General features: G+C 44.9%; 1 pseudogene across 1 annotated transcript; it reads left to right on the forward strand.

Moving 5' to 3' along the window:
- The first annotated feature begins 8414 nt into the window (after positions 1 to 8414).
- Positions 8415 to 8946, forward strand: LOC140709208 (interferon-induced transmembrane protein 3 pseudogene; annotated as a pseudogene). Its single transcript, XR_012089606.1, has one exon. The product of XR_012089606.1 is annotated as an interferon-induced transmembrane protein 3 pseudogene (transcript).
- Positions 8947 to 12464: the final 3518 nt, after the last annotated feature.

The raw sequence follows: 12464 nt of genomic DNA on the forward strand, positions 1-12464 counted from the left end.
AGGCGCCCGCCACCTCGCCCAGCTAGTTTTTTGTATTTTTTAGTAGAGACGGGGTTTCACCGTATTACCCAGGATGGTCTCGATCTCCTGACCTCATGATCCGCCCGTCTCGGCCTCCCAAAGTGCTGGGATTACAGGCTTGAGCCACCGCGCTCGGCCTCTTTTGGCTATTATGAATACTGTGCTATGAACGTTGAGTCCTTTTTTTTTTTTTTTTTTTTTTTTTTTTGAGATGGAGTCTCGCTCTGTCGCCCAGGCTGGAGTGCAGTGGCCGGATCTCAGCTCACTGCAAGCTCCGCCTCCCGGGTTTACGCCATTCTCCGGCCTCAGCCTCCCGAGTAGCTGGGACTACAGGCGCCCGCCACCTCGCCCGGCTAGTTTTTTGTACTTTTTTTAGTAGAGACGGGGTTTCACCATGTTAGCCAGGATGGTCTCGATCTCCTGACCTCGTGATCCGCCAGTCTCGGCCTCCCAAAGTGCTGGGATTACAGGCTTGAGCCACCGCGCCCGGCCCGTTGAGTCCTTTTTATCAAATATTTGGGGTATACAAATAGGAGTGAAATTGCTGAGCCATATGGTCATTCTATGTTTAACTTTTTAAGGAACCATTAAAACTGTTTTCCATAGTGGCTGCATAATTTTGTATTCCCACCAGCAATGTATCAAGGTTCCAATATATCTCCGTATAATTTTATGTGTTTATTTGCCATTCATATGTCTTCTTTGGAGAAATACCTACTCAAGTCTTTTGTCCATTTTTTTGCTTTTTTTTTTTTTTTTTTTTTTTTGATACAGAATCTCGCTCTGTTGCCCAGGCTGGAGTGCAGTAGCAGGATCTCAGCTCACTGTAGTCTCTGCCTACTGGGTTCAAGCGATTCTTGTGCCTCAGCCTCCTGAGTAGCTGGGACTACAGGTGTGTGCCACCACGCCAGGCAAATTTTTTGTCCATTTTTAAATTGGGTTGTTTTGTTGTCGTTCAGTTGTAGGAATTATCTCTATATATTCTGTACATTAACCCCTTTTCAGATATATGATTTGCAAACATTTTCTCCCATTCTGTGGGTTGCCTTCTCTTAATAGTATCCTTTGGTACACAAAGGATTCTAATTTTGCTCAAGTCCAATCTATTTATTTGTTTATTTTTGTTGCTTATGCTTTTGGTGTGTCATGAAGCCTCTCTTCTATGCTTTCTCCTAAAAGTTTTATAGTTCTAACTCATATTCAGGTTTTTAATTCATTTTGAACTAATATTTGTACATGCTGTGAGGTAGGAGTCCAATCTTATTCTTTTGACTATGGCTATCCAGTTTTCCCAGTGACATTTGTTATAGAGACTGTCCTTTCCATTGAATGGTCTTGTTATATTTGTCAAAAATCATTTAATCATATATGAGAGAGTTTATTTCCAGGCTCTCTATTCAATTTCATTTGTCTATGTCTGCCTTAATGCCAGTACCCATGGTTTTGATTACTGTTGTTTTGCAGTAAGTTTATTGTTGTTTGTTTGTTTGCTTTCCGAGATGGAGTCTCACTCTGTCATCAGGCTGGAGTGCAGTGGTGCAATCTCGGCTCACTGCAATCTCCGCCTCCCGGGTTGAAGCGATTCTCCTGCCTTAGCCTCCCGAGTAGCTGGGATTACAGGTGCAGGCAACCACACCCAGCTAATTTTTGTATTTTTAGTAGAGATGGTCTCCAACTCCTGACTTCGCGATCCGCCCACCTCGGCCTCCCAAAGTGTACGGATTACAGGCGTGGGCCCCTGTGCCCGGCCTTTTTTTTTTTTTTTCTTTGAGATGGAGTTTCGCTCTTGTTGCCCAGGCTGGAGTGCAATGGCGCAATCTCGGCTCTCTGCAACCTCCCCCTCCTGGGTTCAAGTGATTCTCCCGCCTTAGTATCCCGAGTAGCTGGGATTACAGGCATGCGCCACCACGCCCGGCTAATTTTTTTGTAATTTTAGGAGAGATCGGGTTTTTCCATGTTAGTCGGGCTGGTCTGGAACTCCCGACCTCAGGTGATCCGTCCGCCTCGGCCTTCCAAAGTGCTGGGATTACAGGTGTGAGCCACCGCACCTGGCCTTATAGTAAATTTTAAAATCAGAGCCAGTGCAGTGACTCATGCCTGTAATCTCAGTACTTTGGGAAGCCGAGGTGGGAGGCTCAGTTGAGGCCAGGAGTTCAAGACTAGCCTGGGAAACATAGCAAAACCCCGTATAGAAAAAGTTTTTTAGACTGGGCGCAGTGGCTAGTGCCTGTAATCCCAAAACTTTGGGAGGCTGAGCAGGTAGATTACCTGAGGTCACGAGTTTGAGACTAGGCTGACCAACATGGAGAAACCTCGTCTCTACTAAAAATACAAAATTAGCCCGATGTGGTTGGTGGTGCATGCCTGTAATCCCAGCGACTCCAGAGGCTGAGGCAGGAGAGTGGCTTGAACCTGGGAGGCAGAGGTTGCAGGAAGCCAAGATTGTGCCATTGCACTCCAGCCTGGGCAACAAGAGCGAAACTCCGTCTCAAAAAAAAGAAAAAGAAAGTGTTTTTTAAAAAAAATTAGCTGGGGCCGGGCGCGGTAGCTCACTGCTGTAATCCCAGTACTTTGAGAGGCCAAGGTGGGCGGGTCACCTGAGGTCAGGAGTTTGAGGCCAGCCTGACAAACATGGTAAAACCCCATCTCTACTAAAAATACAAAAATTAGCCAGGCATAGTGGCAGATGCCTGTAATCCCAGCTACTCGGGAGACTGAGGCAGGAGAATCACTTGAACCTGGGAGGCAGAAGTTGCAGTGAGCTGAGATTGCACCACTGCACTCCAGGCTGGGCAACAAGACCAAAACTCCGTCTCAAAAAAAAAGGGGGGATGGCCGGGCGCGGTGGCTCAAGCCTGTAATCCCAGCACTTTGGGAGGCCGAAACGGGCGGATCACGAGGTCAGGAGATCGAGACCATCCTGGCTAACACGGTGAAACCCCGTCTCTACTAAAAAAAAAAAAAAAAAAAAAATACAAAAAACTAGCCGGGCGTGGTGGCGGGCGCCTGTAGTCCCAGCTACTCGGGAGGCTGAGGCAGGAGAATGGCGTGAACCCGGGAGGCGGAGCTTGCAGTGAGCTGAGATCCGGCCACTGCACTCCAGCCTGGGAGACAGAGCCAGACTCCGTCTCAAAAAAAAAAAAAAAAAAAAGAAAAAAAAAAAAAAAAAAGGGGGGGTGGGGCGCGGTGGATCATGCCTGTAATCAGAGCATTTTGGGAGACCAAGGCAGGCGGATCACGAGATCAAGAGATCGAGACTGGCCGGGCGCGGTGGCTCACCCCTGTAATCCCAGCACTTTGGGAGGCCGAGGCGGGCGGATCACAAGGTCAGGAGACCGAGACCACGGTGAAACCCCGTCTCTACTAAAAATACAAAAAAAAAATTAGCCGGGCGCGGTTGTGGGCGCCTGTAGTCCCAGCTACTCGGGAGGCTGAGCCAGGAGAATGGCGGGAACCCGGGAGGCGGAGCTTGCAGTGAGCCGAGATCGTGCCACTGCACTCCAGCCTGGGCGACAGAGCGAGACTCCGTCTCAAAAAAAAGAAAAAAAAAAAAAAAAGAGATCGAGACCACCCCGGCAAACATGGTGAAACCCTGTCTCTACTAAAAATACAAAAAAATTAGCTGGGCGTGGTGGCGTGTGCCTGTAGTCCTAGCTACTCGGGAGGCTGAGACAGGAGAATTGCTTGAACCCAAGATGCAAAGGTTGCAGTGAACCAAGATCACGCCACTGCACTCCAGCCTGGCGACAGGCAGAGACTCCGTCTCAAAAAAACAAACAAACAAAAAAAGCTATTTATTATTCTTTAGATGTTGATAAAATTTACCAGGGAGGCTATCTGGTCCAAGAGTTTTCTTTGTTGGGATGTTTTGGTTGATGATTCAGTCGCTTGACATGCTATAGACTTGCTGAGATTTTCTATTTCTTCTTGTGTTGGTTTAGATAATATGTGTGTTTCAAGGTTCATTTCTTCTACGTTATCTAATTTGTTGGCATACAACTTCATAGTATTCTTTCATAATCCTTTTTATCTCTTTAAGGATGGTAGCAATTTCTGGTTGATTTGTGTCTTCTCTCTTTTTTTTATTTTTCTTTTCTTTTTTCGAGGCAGAGTCTCGCTCTGTCGCCCAGGCTGGAGTGCAGTGGCACGATCTTGACTCACTGCAACCTCTGCCTCCCAGATTCAAGCAATTCTCCTGCCTCAGCCTCCCGAGTAGCTGTGATTAAAGACACGTACCACCACACCCGGCTAATTTTTGTATTTCTAGTAGAGACGGGGTTTCACCATGTTGGCCAGGCTGGTCTTGAACTCCTGACCTCAGGTGATCTGCCCGCCTTGGCCTCCCAGATTGCTGGGATTACAGGCGTGAGCTGCTGCACCCAACGAGGGCCAACTTTTCATACACAAGGGTTCCGGTGCTTTCTTAAGGCCAGCTGCAGGACTTGAGTGTACTCAGATTTGGGTATATGCAGGGATCCTGGAACCAATCCCCCAAGTATACCAAGGGAAGACCGTATACTGAAACTTAAGGGATGTGGCAGTCCTCAGGAGATGTATAGCTGTAAATGCCTACATTAAAAAAAAAAAAAAGGATCTGAAATGAGTAACCTAACTAGATGTCTTAATGAGCTAGAAAACCCAAAGCTTGTAGAAGTAAGTAAATAATAACTAGAGCCTGGGCGTGGTGGCTCATGCCTGTAGTCCCAGCACTTTGGGAGGCCAAGGCGGGAGGGTCACCTGAGGTCAGGAGTTTGAGACCAGTCTGACCAACACGGTGAAACCCTGTCTCTACTAAAGGTGCAAAAATTAGCTGGGCGTGGTGGCGGGCGCCTGTAATCCCAGCTACTCTGGAGGCTGAGGCAGGAGAATTGCTTGAACCTGGGAGGCAGAGGTTGCCATGAGTGGAGACTGCACCACCAGCCTGGGCGACAGAGTGAGACCCTGCCTCAAGAATAATAATAATAGTAATAGTAACTAAAGTGCAGGTAAATGAAACAGGGAATAGAAAAACTAGAGAAAAACAATGAAACCTAAAGTTGGTTCTTTGGGGGAAAAAAGAGCTGAGATCTTGAAAAAAATAAATAAATGAAAAGAAAAGTTGACCCTCTATATATGAAGGTTTTGTATCCCCTTCAATACTGCATTTTTGATCCATGTTTGAAAAATATCCGCACATGGGTGGACTTGTGCAGTTCAAACTTGTGTTGTTCAAGGGTCAACTGTATTGTATTTTCATTTTCATTTCTCTCAAGGTATTTTCTAATTTCCCTTGTGATTTCTTCATTGACCTGTTGCTTTTTTTAAAAGTTGGTTGTTAAAGTTCCACATATTTGTGAGTTTTTTGGTGTTGCATGTTATTTATTTCTAGTTTCATGCCATTGTGGTTAGAAAATATGTTCTGAATGATTTCAATTTTTTTTTTCTTTTTTGACGGAGTCTCGCTCTGTCGGCCAGGCTGGAGTGCAGTGGCACAATCTCAGCTCACTGCAACCTACACCTCTTGGGTTCAAACGATTCTCCTGCCTCAGCCTCCCAAGTAGCTAGGACTACAGGCGCATGCCACCAAGCCCGGCTAATTTTTGTATTTTTAGTAGAGATGGGGTTTCACCATATTAGCTAGGCTGGTCTCGAACTCCTGATCTTGTGATCTGCCTACCTCGGCCTCCCAAAGTGCTGGGATTACAGGCGTGAGCCACTGTGCCTGGCAGTTATTTTTTATTTATTGTTTTATCTATTTATTTGTTTTGAGACAGAGTCTAGCTCTGTCTCCCAGGTTGTAGTGCAGTGGCACAATCTTGGCTCACTGCAACCTCCACTTCCTGGGTTCAAGCGATTCTCTTGCATCAGCCTCCTGATTAGCTGGGATTATTACAGGCGCATGCCACCACACCTGGCTAATTTTTGTATTTTTTTAGTAGAGACAGGGTTTTGCCATGTTGGCCAGGCTGGTCTTGAACTTCTGACCTCAAGTGATCCGCCTGCCTCAGCCTCCCAAAGTGCTGAGATTACAGGTGTGAGCCACCATGCCAGGCCTAGCATCTTTTTATTTTAGCACAAAGAACTACCATTGGCATTTCTTGTAGGGCAGGTCTACTGGTAATAAATTTGCTCAACTTTTGTTTATCTTGAAATATTTTAATTTCTCCCTCATTCCTCAAGAAAAATTCTGCTGGGGCCGGGTGCAGTGGCTCACGCCTGTAATCCCAGCACTTTGGGAGGCCGAGGTGGGCAGATTGTGAGGTCAGGAGATCCAGACCATCCTGGCTAACACGGTGAAACCCCATCTTTACCAAAAATACAAAAAATTAGCCGGGCCTGGTGGCGGGAGCCTATAGTCCCAGCTACTTGGGAGGCTGAGGCAGGAGAATGGTGGGAACCCAGGAGGTGGAGCTTGCAGTGAGCTGAGATGCTGAGATCGTGCCACTGCATTCCACCCTGGGCGACAGAGTGAGACTCCATCTCAAAAATAATAATAATAATAATAATAATAATAATAATAATAATAATTCTGCTGGAAATCGAATTCTTGGTTGACATTTTTTTTTTTCAGGACTTTATGCCATTCCCTGCCTTCTGGCCTCCATGCCTTCTAACAAGAGACTAGCTGTTCATTTTATTGAAGATCACTTGTACATGATGAGTTGCTTCTCTCTTGCTGCTTTCATAGTTCTCTCTTTGGCCTTCAGTTTCCACAATTTGAACATAATATTTTAGTGTGGATTTTTCTTGAGATAGCCTGCTTGAAAATCTTTGAGCTTCTTGGGTGTGTATATTCATGTCTGTCATCAGATTTTGGAAGTTTTTAGCCATTATTTCCCCAAAGCATTTTTTCTGCCCCTTTTTCTCTCTCTCTCTTCTCCTCCTGGGATGCTTATAAAGCATATGTTTACCCACTTAATGATGTCCCACAGTTCCCTAAGCCTATTTAGTCTTTTTAATTCTTTTTTCTTTCTGTTCTTCTGATTAGATAATTTCAAATGTCTTCACATCACTGTTTCTTTCTTCTGCCTGCTCAAATCTGCTGTTAAATCTCTCTAGTGAGTTTTTCACTTCAGTTTTTACACTTTTCATTTCACAATTTCGTTTTGGTCACTTTTGCTAATTTCTATCTCTTTATTGATATTCTCATTTTGTTCAGACAACAGTTTTTTTTTTTTTTTACTTTGGTTCTTTTCCATATCCTCCTTTAGCTCACTGAACATACTAAAGACAGTTGGTTTAATGTATTTCACTAATAATTTTGATGTCTGGGCTTTCTCAGGGATGGTTTCCATCAAATTATTTTTTTCCTTTCAATGGGCCATACTTTCATGTTTCTTTGTATATTCTGTAGGGTTTTAAAAATTTTTTCTTTTTTTTTTTTTTTTTTCTTTTTGAGATGGAGTCTCTGTTGCCAGGCTGGAGTGCAGTGGCATGATCTCGGCTCACTGCAAACTCCACCTCCTGGGTTCAAGCAATTATCCTGCCTCAGCCTTCCGAGTAGCTGGGACTACAGGTGCACACCACCATGCCCAGCTAATTTTTGTATTTTGAGTAGAGACAGGGTTTCGCCATGTTGGCCAGGATGGTCTCGATCTCTTGACCTTGTGATCTGCCTACGACAGCCTCCCAAAGTGCTTGGATTACAGGCGTGAGTCACCGTGCCCAGCCTATTTTTTGAATTTTTTTAGAGACAGGGTCTCACTATGTTGCCCAGGCTGGTCTCAAACTCCTGGCCTCAGGTAATCTTCCCACCTCTGCTTCCCAAAGTGCTGAGATTGCAGGTGTTAGCCATCATGCTCCTGGCCTGTTACTGTATTATTTCCTTTCTGGTTGAAACCTTTTTTTTTTTTTTTTTGAGAGACAGAGTCTCACTCTGTTGCCCAAGATGGAGTGCAACGGCCCAATCTCGGCTCACTGCAACCTCCGCCTCCTAGGCTCAAGCGATTCTCCTGCCTCAGTCTCCCAAGTAGCTGGGATTACAGGCACCTGCCACCATGCCCGGCTAATTTTTGTATTTTTAGTAGAGACAGGGTTTCACCATGTTGGCCAGGCTAGTCTTGAACTGCTGACCTCAAGTGATCCACCTGCCTCAGCCTCCCAAAGTGCTGGGATTATAGGGGTCAGCCACCATGCCTGGCTTCCCGACTGAAACCTTTTTTTTTTTTTTTTTTTTTTTTTTTTTTTTTTTTTTTTTACCAGAAACATGTGCACTTTATTGAATGCCATTGTAGAAAAGTGTGTGAGGATAAAGGACTGACACAGGACTCAGCTCTGGGGGCAGGACCAGGAATGGAAGGTGGAGCACGTGGGACACAGGTTATGGGCAGAGCTCCTGGCCTGAATGATGTCTCCTGACCTATTGATGGGCTTGGAAGATCAATACTGGGACGACAATGAGCAGAATGGTCATGAGGATGCCAGGAAGAGGAAACTGCTGAGAAATCGAAACTACTGGGGAAAGGGAGGGCCCACTGAGAACCATCCCGCTAACCCGACCACCACTGGCCTTCGCAGGACACCATGAACCACACGGTCCAAACTGTCTTCTCTCCTGTCAACAGCGGCCAGCCCCCCAGCTATGAGATGCTCAAGGAAGAGCACGAGGTGGCTGTGCTGGGGGCACCCCACAACCTTGCTCCCCCGACGTCCACCGTGATCCACATCCGCAGCGAGACCTCCGTGCCCGACCATGTCGTCTGGTCCCTGTTCAACACCCTCTTCATGAACCCCTGCTGCCTGGGCTTCATAGCGTTCGCCTACTCCGTGAAGTCTAGGGACAGGAAGATGGTTGGCGACCTGACTGGGGCCCAGGCCTATGCCTCCACCGCCAAGTGCCTGAACATCTGGGCCCTGATTTTGGGCATCCTCATGACCTTTTTTTTTTTTAAATGGAGTCTCACTCTCATCACCCAGGCTGGAGTGCAATGACATGATTTCAGCTCACTGCAACCTCTGCCTCCCAGGTTCAAGTGATTCTCCTTGCTCAGCCTCCCAAGTAGCTGGGATTACAGGGATGCATCACCATGCCCAGCTAATTTTTGTATTTTTAGTAGAGACAGGGTTTCACCATGTTGGCCAGGCTGGTCTTAAACTCCTGACTTCAGCTGATCCGCCCTCCTTGGCCTCCCAAAGTGCTGGGATTACAGGTGTAAGCCACCGTGTCCAGCCATCTGACTGAAATCTTAGTCAGTACAATGTCTGCTAACGTTCCAATAAAGCACTTAGTAGGATGTTCATTAATTTTAAACTTTGTGTGACTATTCATTTGTTAAACTGTGCTGTGATCAGAGGATTTGACCTCAATAATTTTTGCTTATTTGGATTTATTAAAAAATTTTGTGGGCCGGGCATGGTGGCTCATGCCTGTAATCCCAGCACTTTGGGAGGCCGAAGTGGGCAGATCACCTGAGGGCTGGAGTTCGAGACCAGCCTGGCCAACATGGTGAAACCTCATCTCTACTAAAAATACAAGAATTAGCCAGGTGTGGCAGCGGGCACCTGTGTTCACAGCTACTTGGGAGGCTGAGGCAGGAGAATTGCTTGAACCAGGGAGGTAGAGGTTGCAGTGAGCTGAGACCGTGCCACTGCACTCCAGCCTGGGTGAGAGAGCAAAATTCCATCTCAAAAAAAAAAAAAAAAAAATGTTGTGGTCCAATAAAAGATAAATTGTTGTAAATGTTCCAGAGATACTGGGAGTGGTGGTGATGTATTTTATGTAGGTGGAGGACACAGCGTAAGTTTTTATACCTTACTAATTCTGCTGTTTAACTCATCTTTATTTTTGTTTATATGTCACAGTCTAATAATGGTATATCATAATATTTTATTATAATTATAGTTCACTGCAGCCTCAAACTCCTGAGCTCAAGCCATTCTTCCATGTCAGTCTCCCAAGTAGATAGGACTGCAGATGCATGCCACCACACGTGGCTAATTTTTAAAACTTTTTCTTTTTTAGAGGGGGGCTTCGCTACATTGCCCAGGATGATCTGTAACTCCTGGCCTCAAGAAATCCTCCTGCTTTGGCCTCCCAAAGCATTGGGGTTACACGTGTGAGCCTCTGAGCCCCGCCTATAACTGTGTTTCTATTAGTTGTGTTCCTATAGACTTTTTTTTTTTTTTAAGAGACAAGATCTTGCTATGTTGTCCAGCCTGGAATGCAGTGCGTATTCACAAGCATGATCATATGGCACTACAGCTTCAAACTTCTAGTCTTAATAGTCTTAAGTGATCCTCCAGCCTCTGTCTCCTGAGTAGCTGGGACGATAGGTATGTGCCACCACACCCAGCTCTGCTTCTTGTTTTGTGTGTTGTTATGTTATTTGGTGCCTTTAGTTTCACAATGTCTTTTTTTTAAATTTTTTTTTGAGATAGGATTTTGCTCTGTTGGCCAGGCTGGAGTGCAATGATGTGATCATAGCTTACTGCAGCGTCTAACTCCTGAGCTTAAGGGATTCTCCTGCCTCAGCCTCCTGTGTAGCTGGTACTACAAGTACGTATCACCACACTGAGTTAACTTTTTTATTTTTATTTTTGTTTTTTTTTGTTTTGTGTTGTTTTGTTTTTTGAGACAGAGTCTTGCTCTGTCACCCAGGCTGGAGTACAGTGGCTCGGTCTTGGCTCACTGCACGCGCTGCCTTCCGGGTTCACGCCATTCTCCTGCCTCAGCTCCTGAGTAGCTGGGACTATAGGCACCCGCCACCATGCCCGGCTAATTTTTTGTATTTTTTAGTAGGGACGGGGTTTCACTGTGTTAGCCAGGATGGTCTTGATCTCCTGACCTTGTGATCCCCCTGCCTTGGCCTCCCAAAGTGCTGGGATTACAGGCATGAGCCACCGTGCCCGGCCTTATTTTTATTTTTGTAGAGACAGAGTCTTGCTATGTTGACCTGGCTGGTCTTGAACTCCTGGCCTCAAGTAATCCTCCCACCTCAGCCTCTCAAAGCACTGGGATTATAGGTGTAAGCCACCATGCCCAGTAACAAAGCCTTTTTATATTATATATATTATTAATATATATACTATTATATGTGTATATATACATATACATACTATATACATACACACACACATAAATAGGCATATCTTTTTAAACAACAGCATACATTCAGTTTGCTTTTTGATGTGATCTGAGGTTTTAATATTTTAAATAGTAATTTTAGAAATTTACATTTTTACTTGTTTACATCTGGCTTGTTATACCTAATTCAACCTTTGCTCATCTAATTTTCTAATTTTCTAATTTTCTGGTGTTTTGATATTCTTGTTTATAATTCCTTGCCATTTCTTTTTTAATTTACAAATGTGAGCAAAGTATCTAGTATACTTTCTAAGACTCTTGATTTTTGCTTTATGAATTATGTTGTTCCTTTCATCTCATGTAATGAATTATAAGGTATACGTTAGGCTTTTTACACAGAAAAATTACATGAACTTATATATTTTTTAAAATAACTTTTATCCTCATGTTACATAAAACAAAGACATAGTCTCCGGCTTTTCTACCCTCTTTCTTCTCCCCTGGTTTTCAGTGCATAATCTGAGATTTAAAACCCTATCTCGGTTCTCAACTTTTTCTTTTGCATTTTGTTACCATAGCAACAACAATTATTTCAACTTATCAGTATCAGTCTCTACTGAGTGGTGTTTTTATTCAGTTATCTCTCTATCTTTAGCTAGTTTCAAGGCTCATTGCCAGTTCTTTTCTCTCATTTCATCATTCATGAGTTTCTGATTCATGTCTCAGTGATTTATTGCACAGTTCTGAGCAGTTTCTGCAGAAAAATGAGTTAATTGGGTAGTGCATTAGTCAGAACTCTTATGGTTTTAAGTAACAGAAACCTAAAGTTCAGGCTTAGCTATATCCAGCCTCAAACTGTGGCATGAATTAATTGTCTTCATCTCTGTCTTCCTCTCGGAGTGTGTTTCTTGCATCATGGCATGTCTGGCCACAGACTCACATTCACTGTCCACCACCCCAGCAGAAAGGGAACACCTTCTTCCTAATAGTTTCTGCAAAAGTCTGAGCTGAATATCATTGGCTTGAATCAGGTCACATGTCCATCCTTTGAGCCAATGTCTATAATTCTGATTACGGAGCCCTAGGTCACATGGTTCTCTTGAACTTGGGGATGAGGCCAGCCCTTCAAACCACATGAGTGCAGAAGGGACAGGTCACCAAATAAAAACTGGGTTGGCTGGGCATGGTGGCTCATGCCTGTAATCCCAGCATTTTGGGAGGCCGAGGTGGGCGGATCAACTGAGGTCAGAAGTTCGAGACCAGCCTGGCCAATGTGGCGAAATCCCATCTCTACAAAAAAAATACAAAAATTAGCTGGGCATGGTGGTGAGTACCTGTAATCCCACCTACTCTGGAGGCTGAGGCTGGAGAATCGCTTGAACCTGGGAGGCAGAGGTTGTAGTGAGCCAAGATCGCGCCATTGCATTCCAGCCTGGATGAC

This window comes from Chlorocebus sabaeus, chromosome 19 (assembly GCF_047675955.1).
Source record: "Chlorocebus sabaeus isolate Y175 chromosome 19, mChlSab1.0.hap1, whole genome shotgun sequence".
NCBI classification, from domain to species: domain Eukaryota; kingdom Metazoa; phylum Chordata; class Mammalia; order Primates; family Cercopithecidae; genus Chlorocebus; species Chlorocebus sabaeus.